Below are 20609 nucleotides of genomic sequence, written 5' to 3' on the forward strand. Positions count from 1 at the left end.
CATTACCGATCCGCGATCCTCTTGGTCTGCCTGCCCCCCACCTCCTCCACTAGGTTTTGTCTCTAGATCTGCCATTCGTCTTCTTTTTTCTACTCCCCCTCACTCGTCTATTACCCCCTCTCTTGGTCTCTATCACTTCTTCCCTATGACTCTCGCCTCCTTTTTGATTTCTTTTGTATAGTATGTAACTTCTATCACGCAGGTATGGCTCCCCCGATCTTTCTGCTCGTATCTCTGCTCATTCCCTTCCCCGGCTGCTCCACTCACAACATCAATACCTCCCAACCTCTCCAAAGCCCCTGTAAACCTTCTCGTTTTCATTCCTTTTTCATCCTTCCACTTTGGAATATACTTTGCTCCTCTTCTCTAAACATGCTCGGCCACACCTTAAGGCCATCTTCTTTCCACTCCCATAAACCCCCATTCTCCCCTCAGCTGATCCATGTTTTACTTTTCACCATGTCTTCAATCTGTATCTTATGTATAACCATGGGCAACACTTTGGCAAAATCACTATATAATATCACTAAAGTATAAATATCATTTAAAAACAAAAATGACATGCCATTACCTGATGCAAAACACACAATTTCTAAATGTATTTCAGGACATCACTAGTGGAGTGAGAAATAAGCTGCACTATTAGCTGTTATTGGGCGGAATAAACCCGCACATCTGGGTTATTACTTTTTCTAGAGGTATTGACAAACACCCATTGGTTATATCGATGTGCTTGTATTTTCAAACCTCCCATCAAACTAACCGGGTATTCTGTTGATTTAAGCACAGATCTACTGAACACGACTCTCCCGAAAACAGATGAAGAATGGACATAAGGCAATGGTGTGTTTCACCCTCATTCCCCACACACCCTAACAGTCCTCAAAACATTTACCAAAGGTGTGAGGGCCACTCGTTTGAGAACAAACAAGGCCACATAAAATGTTGGTATGGAGTCTGCTCAAGAGGTTCCCAAATCACGTTTCCCAAGGAGAAAAGGAGACATAGGGACCAGGGCTGCACAAAAAGTCAGAGAAGCTCTGAAATGTCAGGCAGTTCCAATCTGAACATGAGGACCAAGACGTGAGAGGAGTGTTGCTGGGATGCAGCCTCTCGCTCTAGGCCAGTCGTCTTCAAACTGGGGAGTGGCCCCCCCTGGTGGGGCGCAAAGGGTGTCCAAGGGTGTCACAAGGCTCTTCCAAAAGAGACTACAGTGACTGATTTCTAATCGAAACTATAAGAGGAAATGGCATGGGGGTGGGGGCCCAGCAGCAATATTTTTACTCAAGGGGGGGGGGGGCTTGGCATAAAAAGGTTATAATGCCACTGTTCTGGGCACAGAGAGCAAAGGGTCCATGTCTGGATTGCCCTTATTCAGGATGAAACTCCAAGCATGTCAACATTTGTCAAAAGTGTTTGAACCTATCTACAACAAGGACAAGCCTGTTCTATTGAATGGTGCCCACTTCGAGCAAAGTACAAAAATAAATCATCTGAAAATGCCTTCCTCCCCCTTTCATCACAACAGTGTTTGATCGCTTACCAAATGAAGTCAAAGGTTGTCATTCTTAGCTTAGAATATAATGTTGCTGTTATGTTATCGTATTTCTCTATAGCATCTCCTGCCATATGTAATATGGCATCAAAACACTGTCGAAGCATGGCCCTTCTGCAGACCGTGGTCTGAAAAGACAAGAGAGAGGAGCAATGCAATGCGTGCAACACACAGTGTAGTTTAGGCACCGTACAGAAAGCAGCAATGTCTAGTGTGGAGATATGTGAAACTGAAGGGAAGAGCAGAATTGAAGATAATAGAGTCTCTGTGGAAGCTGGACTGATTTGTATTCTTGGGATTCAACTGTAAAGGTATGGCAGGTAGTGCTAAAAGAGGAAAGTACGGGGGATGGCAAGTGTATGAACCCCTAGGGCAACTGTGCACAGGTGATTGCTTTTTTATACTTTACTAGCAGCGTCCATGCATACAACAGAGACCATGTGGCAGCTGCACCACATTGTTCATGGCACTCTGCATGTAGAGCTGTGGGGCGCAGTGCTACATGCAGCGTAGCGTACATGCTCAGTGAATGATATTCAGTCACATGCAATAGATGTGCGCCCATTTTATTTAATTTATATCTTAGCAGTATTGGGGAACATCTTAATTCAGCTGCCCTCCCCAACGCCAAAGATACAACAATTGAAACTACTTTGGCTGGTGTACGCTGATGACTTAGTTATTTTTGATCATGCTCCGATAGGACAACAGCCTTTATTGTCAGCTTTTTCCAAATTTGCAACTGAACATAAACTAAAAATGAACTCAAACAAAACTAAAATATTGCATTTTTCCTCAAAACGTAGACCCAAATCAATTACGTGGAATATTGAGCACGAGACCCTTGAAAAAGTGAGAAGGCTTTGTGTACTTGAGAGTCCACATCGCAGTGAAGCAGACTGTTTCTCTTGTGGGGGAATGGTTGCTCTCAATGGCAATGGCATTGAACAATCAACTACTCCGTGTGGGTAGTAAGGGCCTGATTCATGAAATATTTGCCAGGTTCAAAGTGAATTTGCACCGCTGAAAAATGACTTTACACTGCCGACACAAACCCTTATTCATGGAACTGCGCAAAGTCTGTTTTTGCCATGCAAAGTCCAGGCAAAGTCATTTTGTACTGCAAAAATGACAATGCACTGACTTTGCCGAGCAAAATACAAAAAAAAAAAGAAATCAGTGTTCACTATAGTTGTGACCAAAAATGCCAATGGGAGCTTGAATGGGAAATGCAACAAGCCTTTAGGCATCACAGAGAGTTCTGAATCGGGTACATGGCATTCTTTTCAGGAGCTAAAGGCTTGCATTTGGGATCATTTGCAAACCCTGAATGCTTTGCTCATGTGGCTCTGAACTAGATACGAGCTTCCAGTGATGGCTGCTGAGTGGTGTTGCTGCATGTGTGACTTGGCTCCTTATTCTACAAATATACCTATTTCCTCTTTGTAGAACATTCCAAATATGCCCACATGAAAACTACCACGCCCCACCCCTTTTGCAACGTCTTTCTTTATAGATCTGTTTAAATCCTAGACAGGCGGTTACAGATTCACATTTCCACTCTTGATAGCAAAAATGTGATATGATATCATATGATTGTTTATTTATATAGCTCCTATACACAATGTGTTTCAAAGCGCTTCAAGGCAAGGGAAAATACAACCACATTCTTACAGGCCATGAACAGTAAGGATGTGAAATTAACTATCATACTCAGCTTGACAACATTTCAGATAGTGCAAGAGCTAAGACATAGATAAGGGAGGGAGGGGGAGAGTGGGAAGGAAATGGAAACAGACAGGCGACTACCGTACTAGGCCTGACGACATGTGGACCTCAGACTGCATCCAGTTTTGTGCTGTCCTCTAGGACTGTACTTCATCCACTCCGGCCCTTACAATGAAGGCGTGTCCTGATTAATAAGGGTGATCTTGTGGGATGATGCATCTGGAAGAAATAGTCGAAATAAGCAGAAATACCAATTGAAGAAAATGGAGAAAAGGAGAAAAAACAGAATCCCAAAAATAACTAGGAGAGCAGACAGCAAAGAGTATAAAAAAAATACCAAAAAAGGCATGTACCGCATTTAGGGACATTTTCGGAGAGAATGATGAATGGATAAAGATCAGGTGGAAGGCCAATGGAAAAAGGACAAGAATTCCAGGGAAAAGCCTGATCTGCAGTTCAAGATAGTCTTCACTTGGTATGTTCCAGAAGAAGAACCGTAGATTAGCAGCGCTGTGGATGTTTCGAGTCCCGCCCTGAAATGCGCAGTTTGTCACTTCGGTTGTAGTAAAGTAAGTGGTGTGAAAGTGGTGCAGCATAATCTGAACTGTCTTTGAAGAAAAGAAGTAGCCACCAGTGTAGCTGCAACCCAATTGGGGTAAACTTGAGACTGAAAAATAAGCTTGCTTCGAAGGGAAGGGCAGCTGTCAGGCCCAGAGACAAAGGGGCAAGGAGACCACACAGAGCGAGGACACCACTGGCTTGCCTGGACATAAGAACAGACAGGGTAGGGTCTGAACGGGCAAGGCCCACCCAAAATCTGTAAATGCCCACTCAGCAGCACTGTGTGGGCATTTACAGATGTTAATGACAGTGTGGTGGGCCCAGCTGCCTTAGCTCCAGGCCCCACTTGTTAGAAAATCCTGGCTACGCATCTGCATAAGAAGCCCTAGTACAGCCAGTTGGGATCCAGCAGGGTCGGAGACATGTCTGATTCTCCTCAGAAAGAGATCAAACCAGCACGCTTTTAGGAATGGAGGAGATTGACAGGGTAATTCATAGAATTTCGCAGAAAAGTGTCGCAAGCGGCTGGCTCAGAGTGTCCGCGTGCGATTGTCTGCGGCAGGCACGTGCGCTAAAACCGATTTCCGCGCACAGCGTATTCATGGATTTTAGGCTCCCAAACCAGCCGTGGCGCAGAGAATCGCAGCGACCCTGCAGCAGCGCCAGTAACGCCCCGAAGAACACCCTCGCGCAAGGAAAACCCATCAAAATCGCTAAATCATCGCAAAGGGCTGCGCTAACCCTGGACCAGTTCACCGGGCTGGCAAACAGCAAACGCCAAGCGGGGAACGTGTATTTCAGGGGTGCGCGGGAAGTTCCACACGCGATTGGCCCAGTGCGAGCAAGGTATGTGTATTTCAGGGGTGCGTGGGAAGTTCCACACGCGATCGGGCCTGGGGGAGCGGGCTACGTGTATTACAGGGGTTCGCGTGAACTTCCTCACGCGATCGGGCCTGGGGGAGCGGGCTACGTGTATTTCAGGGGTTCGCGTGAAGTTTCTCACGCGATCGGGCCTGGGGGAGCGGGCTACGTGTATTTCAGGGGTTCGCGTGAAGTTTCTCACGCGATCGGGCCTGGGGGAGCGTTCTACGTGTATTACAGGGGTTTGCGTGAACTTTCTCACGTGATCGGGCCTGGGGCAGTGGGCTACATGTATTTCAGGGGTTCGCGTGAAGTCTCTCACGCGATTGGCCCCGTGCAAGCAGGGTACGTGTATTCCAGGGGTGCGCGGGAAGTTCCACACGCGATTGGCCCCGTGCAAGCAGGGGACGTGTATTCCAGGGGTGCGCGGGAAGTTCCACACGCGATTTCAGCAGGGTACGTGTATTCCAGGGGTGCGCGGGAAGTTCCACACGCGATTTCAGCAGGGTATGTGTATCCCAGGGGTGCGCGGGAAGTTCCACACGCGATTCCAGCAGGGTACGTGTATTTCAGGGGTGCGCGGGAAGTTCCACATGCGATTGGCCCCGTGCAAGCAGGGTACGTGTATTCCAGGGGTGCGCGGGAAGTTCCACACCCGATTTCTGCAGGGTATGTGTATCCCAGGGGTGCGCGGGAAGTTCCACACGCGATTTCAGCAGGATATGTGTATTTCAGGGGTTCTGGGGAGTACTACACGTGAAGTGGCCATGTGGGTCCTCCCAGGTGTACGCTCCACAACCTCCACGGACCCTGCAGGCAGCCCACACCACGGGGGACTACCCTGCACCCCTGCTCATGTCCCGCAGGCAGCCCATCCACCATGGGCATGCCCCCCAGCCAACCCACATGTCACCTTGCACTACTGATCAACAATGCATGTCTCCCACCACCCCCACCCCCCAGCAGTGCAGGGGCACCCTCCACCAGGCCCACACTCATGTCTCCCACCACCCCCACCCCCCAGCCACCATGGGCAGCCCCCACCAGGCCCCCACTCATGTCCCCCTGCACCCCCACCCCCCAGCAGTGCAAGGGCACCCTCCACCAGGCCCCCACTCATGTCTCCCCCCACCCCCACCCCCCTGCCACCATGGGCAGCCTCCACCAGGCCCCCACTCATGTCCCCCTTCACCCCCACCCCCCAGCAGTGCATGGGCACCCTCCACCAGGCCCCCACTCATGTCTCCCACCACCCCCACCCCCCTGCCACCATGGGCAGCCTCCACCAGGCCCCCACTCATGTCCCCCTGCACCCCCACCCCCCAGCAGTGCAGGGGCACCCTCCACCAGGCCCCCACTCATGTCTCCCACCACCCCCACCCCCCAGCCACCAGGGGCAGCCTCCACCAGGCCCCCACTAATGTCTCCCACCACCCCCACCCCCCACCCACCATGGGCAGCCCCCACCAGGCCCCCACTCAGGTCCCCCTGCACCCCCACCCCCCAGCAGTGCATGGGCACCCTCCACCAGGCCCCCACTCATGTCTCCCACCACCCCCACCCCCCTGCCACCATGGGCAGCCTCCACCAGGCCCCCACTCATGTCTCCCACCACCCCCACCCCCCTGCCACCATGGGCAGCCTCCACCAGGCCCCCACTCATGTCCCCCTGCACCCCCACCCCCCAGCAGTGCAGGGGCACCCTCCACCATGCCCCCACTCATGTCTCCCACCACCCCCACCCCCAAGCAGTGCAGGGGCACCCTCCACCAGGCCCCCACTCATGTCCCCCTGCACCCCCACCCCCCAGCAGTGCATGGGCACCCTCCACCAGGCCCCCACTCATGTCTCCCACCACCCCCACCCCCCTGCCACCATGGGCAGCCTCCACCAGGCCCCCACTCATGTCCCCCTGCACCCCCACCCCCCAGCAGTGCATGGGCACCCTCCACCAGGCCCCCACTCATGTCCCCCTGCACCCCCACCCCCCAGCAGTGCATGGGCACCCTCCACCAGGCCCCCACTCATGTCTCCCACCACCCCCACCCCCCTGCCACCATGGGCAGCCTCCACCAGGCCCCCACTCATGTCCCCCTGCACCCCCACCCCCCAGCAGTGCAGGGGCACCCTCCACCAGGCCCCCACTCATGTCTCCCACCACCCCCACCCCCCTGCCACCATGGGCAGCCTCCACCAGGCCCCCACTCATGTCCCCCTGCACCCCCACCCCCCAGCAGTGCATGGGCACCCTCCACCAGGCCCCCACTCATGTCCCCCTGCACCCCCACCCCCCAGCCACCAGGGGCAGCCTCCACCAGGCCCCTACTCATGTCTCCCACCACCCCCCACCCCCCTGCCACCATGGGCAGCCCCCACCAGGTCCTCACAATCCCCAATCATGTGCGTAATGGTCAGCCTCCACAGCCAAAAAGCCCTACCAAGTAACCCATTCACCCACATGGAAATGGACATCACATGTTACACCCCCAATGTACATGAAGCTAATGAAGCCATGTCTGTCACACACAATGGTTGCAATTGAATGGGAAAACACACAACATGACATGCATGAAACCAATGAGATGATACCACACAGTGAAGTATGCAAACAAAATTGTATTGAAAAAAAATAAGAATGCTAAAGAAAGAAAACAAACTACAATGTGAATTACAAAAAATAAGCTGCATGTCCGTATGAAAAAATAAAACTTGAAATCCAAATCGAAAAAAATTTAGTCCAAAGTCAAATGTAAAAAATTCTCCATTCAATAAAGAACTATGTACAAAAATAACAAGGGTCCATGAGCCCAACTGAACAAAGGAAACCTACTAAAAAACATACCTAAAAATCAACTATATACAAAAAGTGGAGCAGTGTCCGTCGACTCCAAATCATAATACGAAAGAAAGGAAACCTAAAACTAAAGAACTATATACAAAGGCGGCGGGCAAGTCCAGCGGCTCACTCTGTGGTGTCCCGGGCCAGGGAATCATCGAACTCCTGTTCGATGTCCCGGAGGCGGTCCAATTCCATGGCCCCGAGGGTCCGCAGGGACGACGCTGTGTCCTCCTCCAACCCCCTGCGGATTGCCTCGAGGCACTCTCCGCCCTGACCATTGTGAGCCGCGCCACTTCCGCCCGCCGCCGCTCCGCACCTATGGCGTGGCCCAACCGCTGCCACACGGAAGACACTCTCTGTCCTGGGTCCCCCTGCCCTCCGGCCGATGCCTGCCCCTCCGATGTCGAAAGCCCCGAGCCTTCATGGCTCCCACCATGTTGCTGCTGCTGCTGCTCTGCCTCTGCCCGTGCACTGCCTCCTGCTGCCTGCACATCCTCCGCCGGCTGGGGTGCACTTGTTGATGTGGCCACCCCTGCTGGACCATCGACTCCCGACTGTGGCAGGGACGCCTCCTCCACCAGCCTGGCCGCACCGTCAGAGGCAGCTCCACAGGGCACCCAGGTGACTGATGGGTGGGAAGATGGCACAGAGGACGACTGGTGCGTAGGGGGTCCAGTTGAGGAGGGGGTCGGAGCAAGCCCCATCAGACAGCGGAATCCGGCCTGGGTGACCTGTCCCAGCAGGCTGACGTGGTCAACGAGCCATTCGAGATGACGTGCAGTCTCCCCATGAAAAGACTGCAGGTCACCTCGCATGGCCCGTTGACGCAACGCCACACCAGCCAGGACAGGCTCAACCCGGACCTGGATGGCCACGTCCGCAGGCAGAGGAAGGCCAGTTGACGTCAGCTCATCCCCTGCCTGAAAACGGGTCTGGACGTAGGCATCCCTGCTGGTGCAAGATGATGCAGGGACAGGATCGGGGACAGGATTGCACACAGGCACCTCCGCGGCCGCCTGTGCTGTCTCCTGTCCCTGGTCCTGCACTGCACCACTAGCACCAGTGGGATCCCCACCTCCAGACCCCGTCTCTGGTGCTTGCGCGGCCCCCTCCTCCACCAAACCCACCACCAACCTGGATGACTCCGTGCCATCTTCCCCCGTTGGGCCCTGTGGGGTCCCAGCTGCCCCTTCTGCTGCCGAGGAGTCCAACTGCAACCTCCGCCTCTTGGACCTCCCCCCGGCAGCTGCGGCCTGGGACGCGGCACCGGACTCCTCACTCCCCGACGAGATGACCACACGGGAGGGGAGCCGGGCCTTGCGTCTCCGGCTGGCGGTCGGATCCCCGCCGCTGTGCTCCACAGCACCTTCTCCGCCCTCTTCATCAGTTGACGCTGCAGAGAGGGAGAAACAAAACACAGGCATCAGGGCACTGTACAATGGACACATACACGCATGACAGTTGCACAGGAGTGGCATTGGCAAACCTCAGACATGTCATCACAATCCCCAACACACATGTCATTGCAACTGGCACACATGAGCCATACCACAGCCATATCGCAACTGCCACCACCATCCCTACACATACAACAGCATCAGCAGCCAAAGGGGAGCCAGACATCACATGCAACACAGGAAGTGCACCACACATGTACACACACCACCACACTTGCATGCATGTCCACACCTCTGCCAAGTGTCGCACTGTTCAGACGGGCATCCATGTCACATCTGCCAATCAGGCTTCCACATACCGCTGTCACATGCATCCATGTTGCATCACTTTTGCACCCTTGTCAAATACACACACATGCACATGTACACAGTGCTCATACATGCAGCCGAAAACAACATACATGCCTGACATCACAGACATGTGTGCACGCACAACTGCATTTTCCATGCAAGCCCACACACACAAGCACCATCCATGTCTCACACATTACAGCCCTCGCATGTGTCAGCCCCACGGCCCAGTACACCCCCACCCATACTCGACCCCATACAAACAGATGTGCAACCGGCACAATGGCGAATGATCACCACACGCACTGCTCACAATCAGGATGCATGTACACTCACCGCTCGACTCCAGACGGGTCTCCTTCTGTAGGACCTGGACGTGGAGCGCTGGGGATATGCGTTCCAGGACCCCCATCTGTTCTTCCGACAAGTGGCCCCGGCGCCCCTTGGCATCCGCTGCCTTCAAGAGGTGCCGGGCCTTGTTCAGGGTCCTGGACCTGAAGTCCTCCCAGCGCTTCCTGACATGTTGTAAGTCCCGGACTGCCACCCCCTCCCCGTTGATGGCAGTCACGATGTCAGTCCAGATCCGAGTCCGTCCTTCCTTGTCGGCGCGGGAACTTCCGAAGAGGGCATCATACTGCCCCAGGACTTGCTCCACCAGGACACCAACTTCGGTGGCACTGAAGCTGGTGCCCCTCTGCCTCTCTGGCCGGGGGTTGTCAGTGGTCACAGATGGTGTTTGCCCCGACATGACAACCCCAGAGGCAGGAGTGGGTGTGCAACTGGGTCCTGGGGCTGGGCTGTGGAGCGATGGAATTCAAGTCGGGAGTCTTCGGTTCCAGCAGGGGTGGTCACAGCAACAGCCCCCCTGGCTGATGTGCAGGCAGCAAATGGCAGTGCACGTGGGCAGCAGGCAGTCAGGCAGCAGCAGATGGCAGGTGGGAGCGTGCTCGGGGCTCTGGGGGGCAGTAGTTCGGCCTTCTGGGCAGGAGCGTGGTCTTCTGTGTGCTTACGCGTGGCCAGCTTGGTACGGAGTGATTTGGCACGTGAAAATCCTGCACGTCAGCGTGAAAACCGAGGAAAGGCCCTTAGCGCGTTTGCGCGTCAGCACGCATACGCGATTCTATTGGACCAAAGGCCCTCAGCGCGTAAGCGCGTCTGTGACGTGAGCCGCACGGTTGTTTCCCACACAGCACGTGATGACAGAGCACACGTGGAAAGACTGCACGTCAGAGTCTCATCGCGTGTGATTGGTGGAAATGGCCGTACACGGGCCGTACACGCAGAAGTGACAAAGCGTGTAATTGGTGGAAATGGCCGTACACCCATAAGTCACAAAGCGTGTAATTGGTGGAAATGGCCCTAGCACGTAGACGCCGCGTAAGTGACGCTGGACGTGTGGGCCTGTATAAAAGGTACGAGTAGAACACCATTTCCTTGTGCATGCTTTTCGTGGAGAGCGAGTGGGTGAATTCTGTACTTCTTGTCGGTTCACACGCGATTTACTTCACGGCGTTTCAAGTTCGTATTCCCTGTTACCTCTGACAGATTTTTCTCCTTTTACTCTTTTACTGGTTTACCTGGGCCTGTTCCCTCAAACAGTGTTCCCTTCTACTGTTGTCCTATCTCCTCAGAGAGCGTACAAATCTTCTTTTGGCGGGGGTGTTGCCAACCAAACGCGCTCCTTTTACACGCTCGTTTACCAGGCAGACGGTGAGTCACGCACGTATCTAACATCTGTGCTTGCTCTGTGTGTAGCCTACCCCTTCAGAGGTCATTCTAGGCTGCGTGTGACACGCATACGTTCATTCTTGTGTTACTGGGTGCCACAGCGTAGTGCAGGTTTTTCTTTCTGCACACGTGGTCTAGGAGGGGTTGCGTGCACGTCATCTCCCTTTTTTGGGGCTCCTGTGCGTAGCGTGACCCGTCATCTTTCCCCAGGGGTTACAATCAGCCTTGCAAGAGCACTAGGGTACAATTACCATCTGGTACCCAACCCCTTTGACCCCCAATTGCCCAGGACTATATTTTACTGCCACTCCCATATGCACATTAACATCAGTGCCATGGCTGGGAGGCGAGGATTCCGTAAGGGTGGAAAGGTGGAAGAGCCACAAGTGGTGGCCGTGGTGGATCCGGTAGGGGACGTGGTCATTACTTGCAGGGTGAGCCTGTCCCCCCATGTGTGGAGGACCAGTCAAGGGCACCCATAATCCCCCCCCTCCCGTTGAGGCTGATGTGGCTGACACCATCCATGCTCAGCCCTTGTTGGACCAGCCCATTGTGGCACCAGACCTGGCTGACTCCATGGCTGACTTCCAGGTCAGCAGGCCTATGACACGTGCGCTGGTGCACGTTGATGTCACCATGCCACGTGCATCTGGGGCAGCAAGGTCATCTGCTGCACCAAGTAGGCAGGGCGGAGAGGCTGCAGGGGCAGCTGCGGCTCCATCCACCCCAGCCCTCACACACCCAGCCCGGACAGTGTCGGTCCTAGTCCATGCTGCTGATATACCCCCTGACACCATCACACTAGAACCAATGCCTGCACCAACTCCCATGCTGAGTGTGCAATCCCACACCCCTGATACAGAGTCCACCAGGGCTCCTGCCCCTAGTGTCCAGAGCGGCGCAGGACACTCAGGATCACCACCACCTTCCAAGAGGAAGAGGAAGAGTGCTCGTCCGGCACAGGCTGATGCCCCAGACACGGCTACACAGTACGGCCCGTCCAGGAAGCCCAGCTTCACGGATGACGAACTGAATGCACTTGTCGAGTATGTGTCCGCACATGACAACGAGATGGTCATTGTTGCAGGATCCAAGACCACACCTGCACAACGCCAGGCACACTGGCAGACCGTAGCGGACATCGTAAGTGCCCTTGGAATCGTGAGGCGCACAGCCAATGATTGCTATAAGCGCTGGAATGACCTAAAGCGCAGGGCAAAGAGTAAGCTGGCCTCAAGTCATGCCGCAACTCTAGTGACTGGAGGTGGGTCTCCAGTAGCAGACATGGAACTCACTCCACATGAGTCAGTCGCTGGGACCTACGTCACGGAGGAACAGATCCAAGGCGTGGGAGATTTGGCTGATTACGAGGCATTGTCCGGTGAGTGCACATGCATGTGTGTGTCATCCATGTGCATGGTGTGTGTGAGGGCTTCTGTTTGTGTGCCAGGTGAGAGTGTGTGCGCCTGAGTCGTATGGGTCAGCCATGTGCTTCATGCAATACATCCAGCGCATCTGCATTTGCCCATAGCTGTATCCCTTCTGCCAACAGTAGACATCTAGCCCAACTGCACGCCAGTTGCCCTTGAAGTGTCACCTTGCCACAACATAGTTGCAACAATTTCCACTGTTCATTTAGTCAGATTTCTTACATTCCACCACTTTTACTAGGCATGTCGCAGTCACATGCCTAGTATGTCTGACATGGCTATGGTAAAGTGGAGTGACTTTGTTACCTGGATATCATTTGTTCAAACATGTCCCTGTGCAATTTGACCATTTCGGACTGGCAGCTCCAGGTGAGGAATCTGACCTGTTTGAATTAGAAAAGCTATTACATGCGGGAACTGGACATAATGAATAGGTGCTGGCCTCCTCTCCATCTTCACTCAATAGCAATGGTACATGCCATCTGTGTGATGGCATGTGTGTTTCACCTGCCAATCACAGGCCAATGTGTGATGCCACTGCCAGGCAGCATGCAGAAAATGTGTTCATCTTCAATCTTGGTGCCATCAGTGTGTGCCATTTGCATGCCCTTCATACGCAGTGAGGGTGCATGCATGGGAGGGTTTTAGTCATGTGGGACATGTGTCAAACAAGTACTGGTTCTCTTGCTTCTCAGCCCTCATTGTGTGCCATGGTGCTAATGCCTGTTTCCATTTCTTTGTTTTTGTGTCTTTGCAGGGGAAGACGCACCTGATACTGCTGGGGTTGTGGAGATGGTGCAGACCCAGGAGGGGTCCGAGGGCCGACCAACCACCAGTGAGGGACGTGGTGTGGTGGTGGGTGAGAACCCACAAGTGCTGCAGGTCGTGCTCTCAAGGGGTGTCTCTGGTTGCACCTCCCCCGAGCTGTACTCAGGTGTTGATTCGGATGAGACCTACGTGCCGTCGCAGGTGAGTGTTCCAGGGAGGGATTCTGTTCTGTCTCACCCACCTGCACCAGGGTCAGAACCCTCAATGGGGATGTCAGTGTTGGCAGCTACGCCTTTGGTGGTTACGGATGCAGGGTCACACTCCGCGACATCTGATCCTGTTCCTGGGCCAGCAGATCAGAGGGGGAATGCAGCCCTGCAGCCTCAGGCAGTGCCGGCACAGCAAGGCGCAGTTCACCTTGCCCCAGACAGGTGTGGTGCCCGCCGACGTGGTGGCCGTACGCCTCCTGGCAATACCGCATGGGAGCAATCCATTTACGGTATGGCAACCCAACAGGCAGCATCATCCGAGATGATGGCTCAGGCCATGGATAGGGTGGCCACTTCCATTGTCCCCCCTGAAAGGCTGATGGAGCGACTAGAGCAGGCAACCGACTCCATCTGCCAGTCACACAGGGAGGACATGTTGGGGTCCAACAGGGACAGGCGGGCGGCACTGGCGACTCTGCAGGAGGCCATCTCCATTGAGTCCCAGGGCCACAGGGAAGCCCTGAGGCAGGAGCTCCTTCACCTCAGGACGACTCTTGTTGAGCTTGAGGCCTCTACACACCAAAGGACAGAACAGCAGCTGGAGCGTCTCACCCATACGCTCTCAGCTGAGATGCAGGCAACGAGGGCGGAGGTCCGGGCATCCCGTGAGTTGTTGCATGGGGACCTCCGCACACTCATCCTCCAGAACCAGACCTACCACACCCGCATGCTTGCAGCCATGGAGGAGCAGACTAGGGCCTTGCGTGGGCTGCCTCCCATAGTGCAACCACCTCCCGATGCAGCTGCACAGGGTGATAATAGCGACAGCAGTGATACTCCCACAATAGGGTAGCCATGTGGGCCATGAGCCCATGGAGGTGTTTTTGTTTCCCAGGATCCATGCAGGTGGGTTCTGGTGTGCATCCTGTCCTCGGACCTCCTGGGTGGCCTCCCCAACCCCCCCGGGCCCTTCAATGGCCATTTTTTTTTTTTAATTTTTTTTTAATTTCTTTTTTTTATTTCTTTTATTCCCAATTTTTTGGGGACGATTTGTTGGCTTCCGTGGTTCCTGTGGGCATACGCTGCATTGTGGCTGGGCACATGCAGGCTTGTAATGTATTTGGTTCAGATGCTTGGGTTTGAGTCACACACACCCCTCCTGCTTCCCGTTTCCATGGGCTTGCAAAGGGTGTGCCCAAGTGACAGTGAATTACACAGTGACGTTGGACTCCCATGAGCTGTGTGGGCAGTCTGTAGTCAATACTGTGTATACATTCCTAGTGCATATTGCTGTTGTGTTGTACACTGCATGTTGCATTGATGTGTAACTCATCTTCTGTGTCTACCTCCCAATTTGCAGGTACCTTCCTCATGTCTACACAAGGACCTCTAGTCTGGAGATGTGGTCCATGTTGGCAGCAGTGCACCTACAACTCTACAGGCGCCAACACTGCACAGTTGGTAGTGGTGGGAGTGCAGGCATTTCCAGGTGGTGAGACTACTAAAATTAAACATTAGTGATGTCAAGTCAATGGTAGTACGTGCTCAAGTTTGTTGTTGGTCTGCCATTACTGTGAGCATTTCACGTGTTGCAAGTTTCTAATAGGGACACTGTACATTGTGACAGTAGTGTCATGTTGTGGGGATTACTTTGTTTAGCTGCAAATAGCATGACATGGCACGGTGTGTCGTGTGGCGGTGCTGGGGTTGGGTTGGCTGACATGGCACTGTCCTCTTGTTGCATTTTGCAAGTGGGTATTAATTTGAGCTGCTTGAATGTGTAACTTCACAAAACTGCATTGGTGGTGTCAGTGTGGGTAGGGATGCACACATTGTGACACTTCCAGGTGAACAATCTCAGGCTGATATGGTTTTCACGGTTCTTTCTCCAGACATTCAGGATCAGTGTCAGGTTGAGTCATCATTGATTGTCAGATGGAATGTGCCAGGGCAGTGTGCACTCCACAGGGGTGTGATTTCTATGTGAAGTAATTAGCCACTAGCTGTGTACGGGCTGCCTCCCCCCGTGCCCTTTCACCTCCCATGCGCAGCGGCTGTGCATGTGGTTGGGGATGGGGGGGCACCACCATGTCCACGGCCAGGCCCCGGCGTGTTGCAACGTTGTGCAGGACACATGCTGCCACTATGATCCTGCACACTACTGGGGGAGCGTACAACAGCTGCCCGCCAGAACGGTCAAGGGAGCGAAAGCGTGACTTCAGCACTCCGAATGTGCACTCCACTATGCCCCGGGTTGTAATGTGGGCAGCGTTATATCTTACCTGGGGTGGCGTGGTGGGGTTCCGAATTGGGGTCATCATGTGGGGGCTGAGAGGGTAGGCACTGTCCCCTGTGGAGGTGGTGATTGGTATCATTGGTGGGGTTGTGACCTAGCTCAGTATCTGACATGCATGCATGTGCAGTGGCATTCATACTCACCAAGCAGCCATGTATCGCCACGCCGGCCAGCTTCTAGGTCCCGGCTTAGGGTGGACATTCGGTAAGTGAAGCTGTCGTGGGTTGACCCGGGATAGTTGGCATATACTGAGGTGATGATTCCCTTGGCATTACATACTACCTGCACGTTGATGGAATGCCAGTGCTTGCGGTTCCTATAGATGTGCTCAGATGCCCTGGGGGGACGTAGAGCCACATGGGTGCAGTCGATGGCACCTAGCACTTTGGGGAATCGTGCCACAGCGTAAAAATCCAGGGCGGCAGCATGCCTTTCTGCAGGGGTTCTGGGCAGGTATATGTGCCTGCGGACTGTGCAGTGATGATGTTCAAGACCTGGTGTAGGCAGCGTGACTGGGTGGCCTGTGATACACCACCCACAATGGCACTTGTCCGCTGAAATGATCCAGTGGCTAAGAAGTGCAGTACATTGAGGACCTTCCCCAGGGGGCTGAGTGCTTGGGAGCACAGGGTGGGTGATGTGAGGTCGTCCTCCCACTCACTCACCAGGTCCAGTATGATGTGTGGTGGAAACCTGTACCTCCCATGCACCTGGTCATCAGGCATCCCGAAAAGGCTGGTTCTGGGTGTGAATATTCTGGCCCTGACTATCCTCCTCCTCCTCCTCCTTTGGTAGGCCACGGCCACTGCTGCTAGGAACGGTATGTTCATCCTGGGTCTGAGCTAGTTATTTTGTTAGCGCGCAAATTAATGCGTTGCGCGTGTTGTAGGCGAGCGTGTGACCCGCACACCCCAGAAATCCAGTGCACAGTCCAATAGCGTGTGGAAATTGCCCGCACACCGGGATACAAGTGCGCTGACGTACTTGCGTGTGTAAGTGTCCGCGCACACCTGATATACACGTACATAGGCCAATCGCGTGTACGCGCACTTTTGTCCAATTACACACGATGAGACTCTGACGTGCTGTCCAATTTCACGCGATGAGACTCTGACGTGCTGTCCAATTACACGCGATGACACTCTGACGTGCAGTCTTTCCACGTGTGCTCTGTCATCACGTGCTGTGTGGGAAACACCCGTGCGGGTCACGTCACAGACGCGCTTACGCGCTGAGGGCCTTTGGTCCAATAGATTCGCGTATGCGTGCTGACGCGCTTACGCGCTAAGGGCCTTTCCTCGATTTTCACGCTGACGTGCAGGATTTTCACGTGCCAAATCACTCCGTACCAAGCTGGCCACGCGTAAGCACACGGAAGACCACGCTCCTGCCCAGAAGGCCGAACTACTGCCCCCCAGAGCCCCGAGCACGCTCCCACCTGCCATCTGCTGCTGCCTGACTGCCTGCTGCCCACGTGCACTGCCATTTGCTGCCTGCACATCAGCCAGGGGTGCTGTTGCTGTGACCACCCCTGCTGGAACTGAAGACTCCCGACTGGAATTCCATCGCTCCACAGCCCAGCCCCAGGACCCAGTTGCACATCCACTCCTGCCTCGGGGGTTGTCATGTCGGGGCAAACACCATCTGTGACCACTGACAAACCCCGGCCAGAGAGGCAGAGGGGCACCAGCTTCAGTGCCACCGAAGTTGGTGTCCTGGTGGAGCAAGTCCTGGGGCAGTATGATGCCCTCTTCGGAAGTTCCCGCGCCGACAAGGAAGGACGGACTCGGATCTGGACTGACATCGTGACTGCCATCAACGCGGAGGGGGTGGCAGTCCGGGACTTACAACATGTCAGGAAGCGCTGGGAGGACTTCAGGTCCAGGACCCTGAACAAGGCCCGGCGCCTCTTGAAGGCAGCGGATGCCAAGGGGCGCCGGGGCCACTTGTCGGAAGAACAGATGGGGGTCCTGGAACGCATATCCCCAGCGCTCCACGTCCAGGTCCTAGAGAAGCAGACCCGTCTGGAGTCGAGCGGTGAGTGTACATGCATCCTGATTGTGAGCAGTGCGTGTGGTGATTATTCGGTATTGTGCAGGTTGCACATCTGTTTGTATGGGGTCGAGTATGGGTGGGGGTGTACAGGGCCGTGGGGCTGACACATGCGAGGGCTGTAATGTGTGAGACATGGATGGTGCTTGTGTGTGTGGGCTTGCATGGCAAATGCAGTTGTGCGTGCACACATGTTTGGATGAATGTGTATGTAAGTAGACATGTCCGTGATGTCAGGCATGTATGTTTTTCTCGGCTGCATGTATGTGCACTGTGTACATGTGCATGTGTGTGTATTTGACAAGGGTGCAACAGTGATGCAACATGGATGCATGTGACAGCGGTATGTGGAAGCCTGATTGGCAGATGTGACATGGATGCCCGTCTGAACAGTGCGACACTTGGCAGAGGTGTAGACATGCATGCAAGTGTGGTGGTGTGTGTACATGTGTGGTGCACTTCCTGTGTTGCATGTGATGTCTGGCTCCCCTTTGGCTGCTGATGCTGTTGTATGTGTAGGGATGGTGGTGGCAGTTGCGATATGGCTGTGGTATGGCTCATGTGTGCGAGTTGCAATGACATGTGTGTTGGGGATTGTGATGCCATGTCTGAGGTTTGACAATGCCACTCATGTGCAACTGTCATGTGTGTATGTGTCCATTGTACAGTGCCCTGATGCCTGTGTTTTGTTTCTCCCTGTCTGCAGCGTCAACTGATGAAGAGGGCGGAGAAGGTGCTGTGGAGCACAGCGGCGGGGATCCGACCGCCAGCCGGAGACGCAAGGCCCGGCTCCCCTCCCGTGTGGTCATCTCGTCGGGGAGTGAGGAGTCCGGTGCCGCGTCCCAGGCCGCAGCTGCCGGGGGGAGGTCCAAGAGGCGGAGGTTGCAGTTGGACTCCTCGGCAGCAGAAGGGGCAGCTGGGACCCCACAGGACCCAACAGGGGAAGATGGCACAGAGTCATCCAGGTTGGTGGGGGGTTTGGTGGAGGAGGAGGCCGCGCAAGCACCAGAGACGGGGTCTGGAGGTGGGGATCCCACTGGTGCTAGTGGTGCAGTGCAGGACCAGGGACAGGAGGCAGCACAGGCCGCCGCGGAGGTGCCTGTGTGCAATCCTGTCCCCGATCCTGTCCCTGCATCATCTTGCACCAGCAAGGATGCCTACGTCCAGACCTGTTTTCAGGCAGGGGATGAGCTGATGTCAACTGGCCTTCCTCTGCCTGCGGACGTGGCCATCCAGGTCCGGGTTGAGCCTGTCCTGGCTGGTGTGGCATTGCGTCAACGGGCCATGCGAGGTGACCTGCAGTCTTTTCATGGAGAGACTGCACGTCATCTCGAATGGCTCGTTGACCACGTCAGCCTGCTGGGACAGGTCACCCAGGCCGGATTCCTCCGTCTGATGGGGCTTGCTCCGACCCCCTCCTCAACTGGACCCCCTACGCGCCAGTCGTCCTCTGTGCCATCTTCCCACCCATCAGTCACCTGGGTGCCCTGTGGAGCTGCCTCTGACGGTGCGGCCAGGCTGGTGGAGGAGGCATCCCTGCCACAGTCGGGAGTCGGAGGTCCAGCAGGGGTGGCCACATCAACAACTGCACCCCAGCCGGCGGAGGATGTGCAGGCAGCAGGAGGCAGTGCACGGGCAGAGGCAGAGCAGCAGCAGCAGCAACATGGTGGGAGACATGAAGGCTCGGGGCTTTCGACATCGGAGGGGCAGGCATCGGCCGGAGGGCAGGGGGACTCAGGACAGAGAGTGTCTTCCGTGTGGCAGCGGTTGGGCCACGCCATAGGTGCGGAGCGGCGGCGGGCGGAAGAGGTGCGGCTCACGATGGTCAGGGCAGAGAACTCCATGCGGAGGGCCCTGAGGCGGGCCGAGTGCCTCGAGGCAATCCGCAGGGGGTTGGAGGAGGACACGTCGTCGTCCCTGCGGACCCTCGGGGCCATGGAACTGGACCGCCTCCGGGACATCGAACAGGAGTTCGATGATGCCCTGGCCCGGGACACCACGGAGTGAGCCGCTGGACTTGCCTGCCGCCTTTGTATATAGTTCTTTAGTTTTAGGTTTCCTTTCTTTCTTATTATGATTTGGAGTCGACGGACACTGCTCCACTTTTTGTATATAGTTGATTTTTTGGTAGGTTTTTTAGTAGGTTTCCTTTGTTCAGTTGGGCTCATGGACCCTTGGTAGTTTCTTACATAGTTATTTGTTGCATGGAGATTTTTTTACATTTGACTTTGGACGACATTTGTTTGGATTTTGATTTGCATTTTTTTTTTTTTATACGGACATGCAGCTTTTTTTTTTCATCCCCATTGTAGTTTGTTTCCTTTCTTTGGCATTCTTCATTTGTTTAAATACAATTTTGGTTTCCATACTTCACTGTGTGGTATCATCTCATTGGTTTCATGCATGTCATGTTGGGTGTTTTCCCATTCAATTGCAACCATTGTGTGTGACGACATGGGTTCATTAGCTTCATTAACATTGGGGGTGTAACATGTGATTTCCTTTTCCATGTGGGTGAATGGGTTACTTGGTAGGGCTTTTTGGCTGTGGAGGCTGACCATTACGCGCATGATTGGGGATTGTGAGGACCTGGTGGGGGCTGCCCATGGTGGCAGGGGGGTGGGGGTGCAGGGGGACATGAGTGGGGGCCTGGTGGAGGCTGCCCCTGCACTGCTGGGGGGTGGGGGTGGTGGGAGACATGAGTGGGGGCCTGGTGGAGGCTGCCCCTGGATGCTGGGTGGTGGGGGTGCAGGGGGACATGAGTGGGGGCCTGGTGGAGGCTGCCCCTGCACTGCTGGGGGGTGGGGGTGGTGGGAGACATGAGTGGGGGCCTG

The sequence above is a fragment of the Ambystoma mexicanum genome, chromosome 4p (assembly GCF_040938575.1).
Source record: "Ambystoma mexicanum isolate Mex_15411 chromosome 4p, UKY_AmexF1_1, whole genome shotgun sequence".
Taxonomy (NCBI): Eukaryota; Metazoa; Chordata; class Amphibia; order Caudata; family Ambystomatidae; genus Ambystoma; species Ambystoma mexicanum.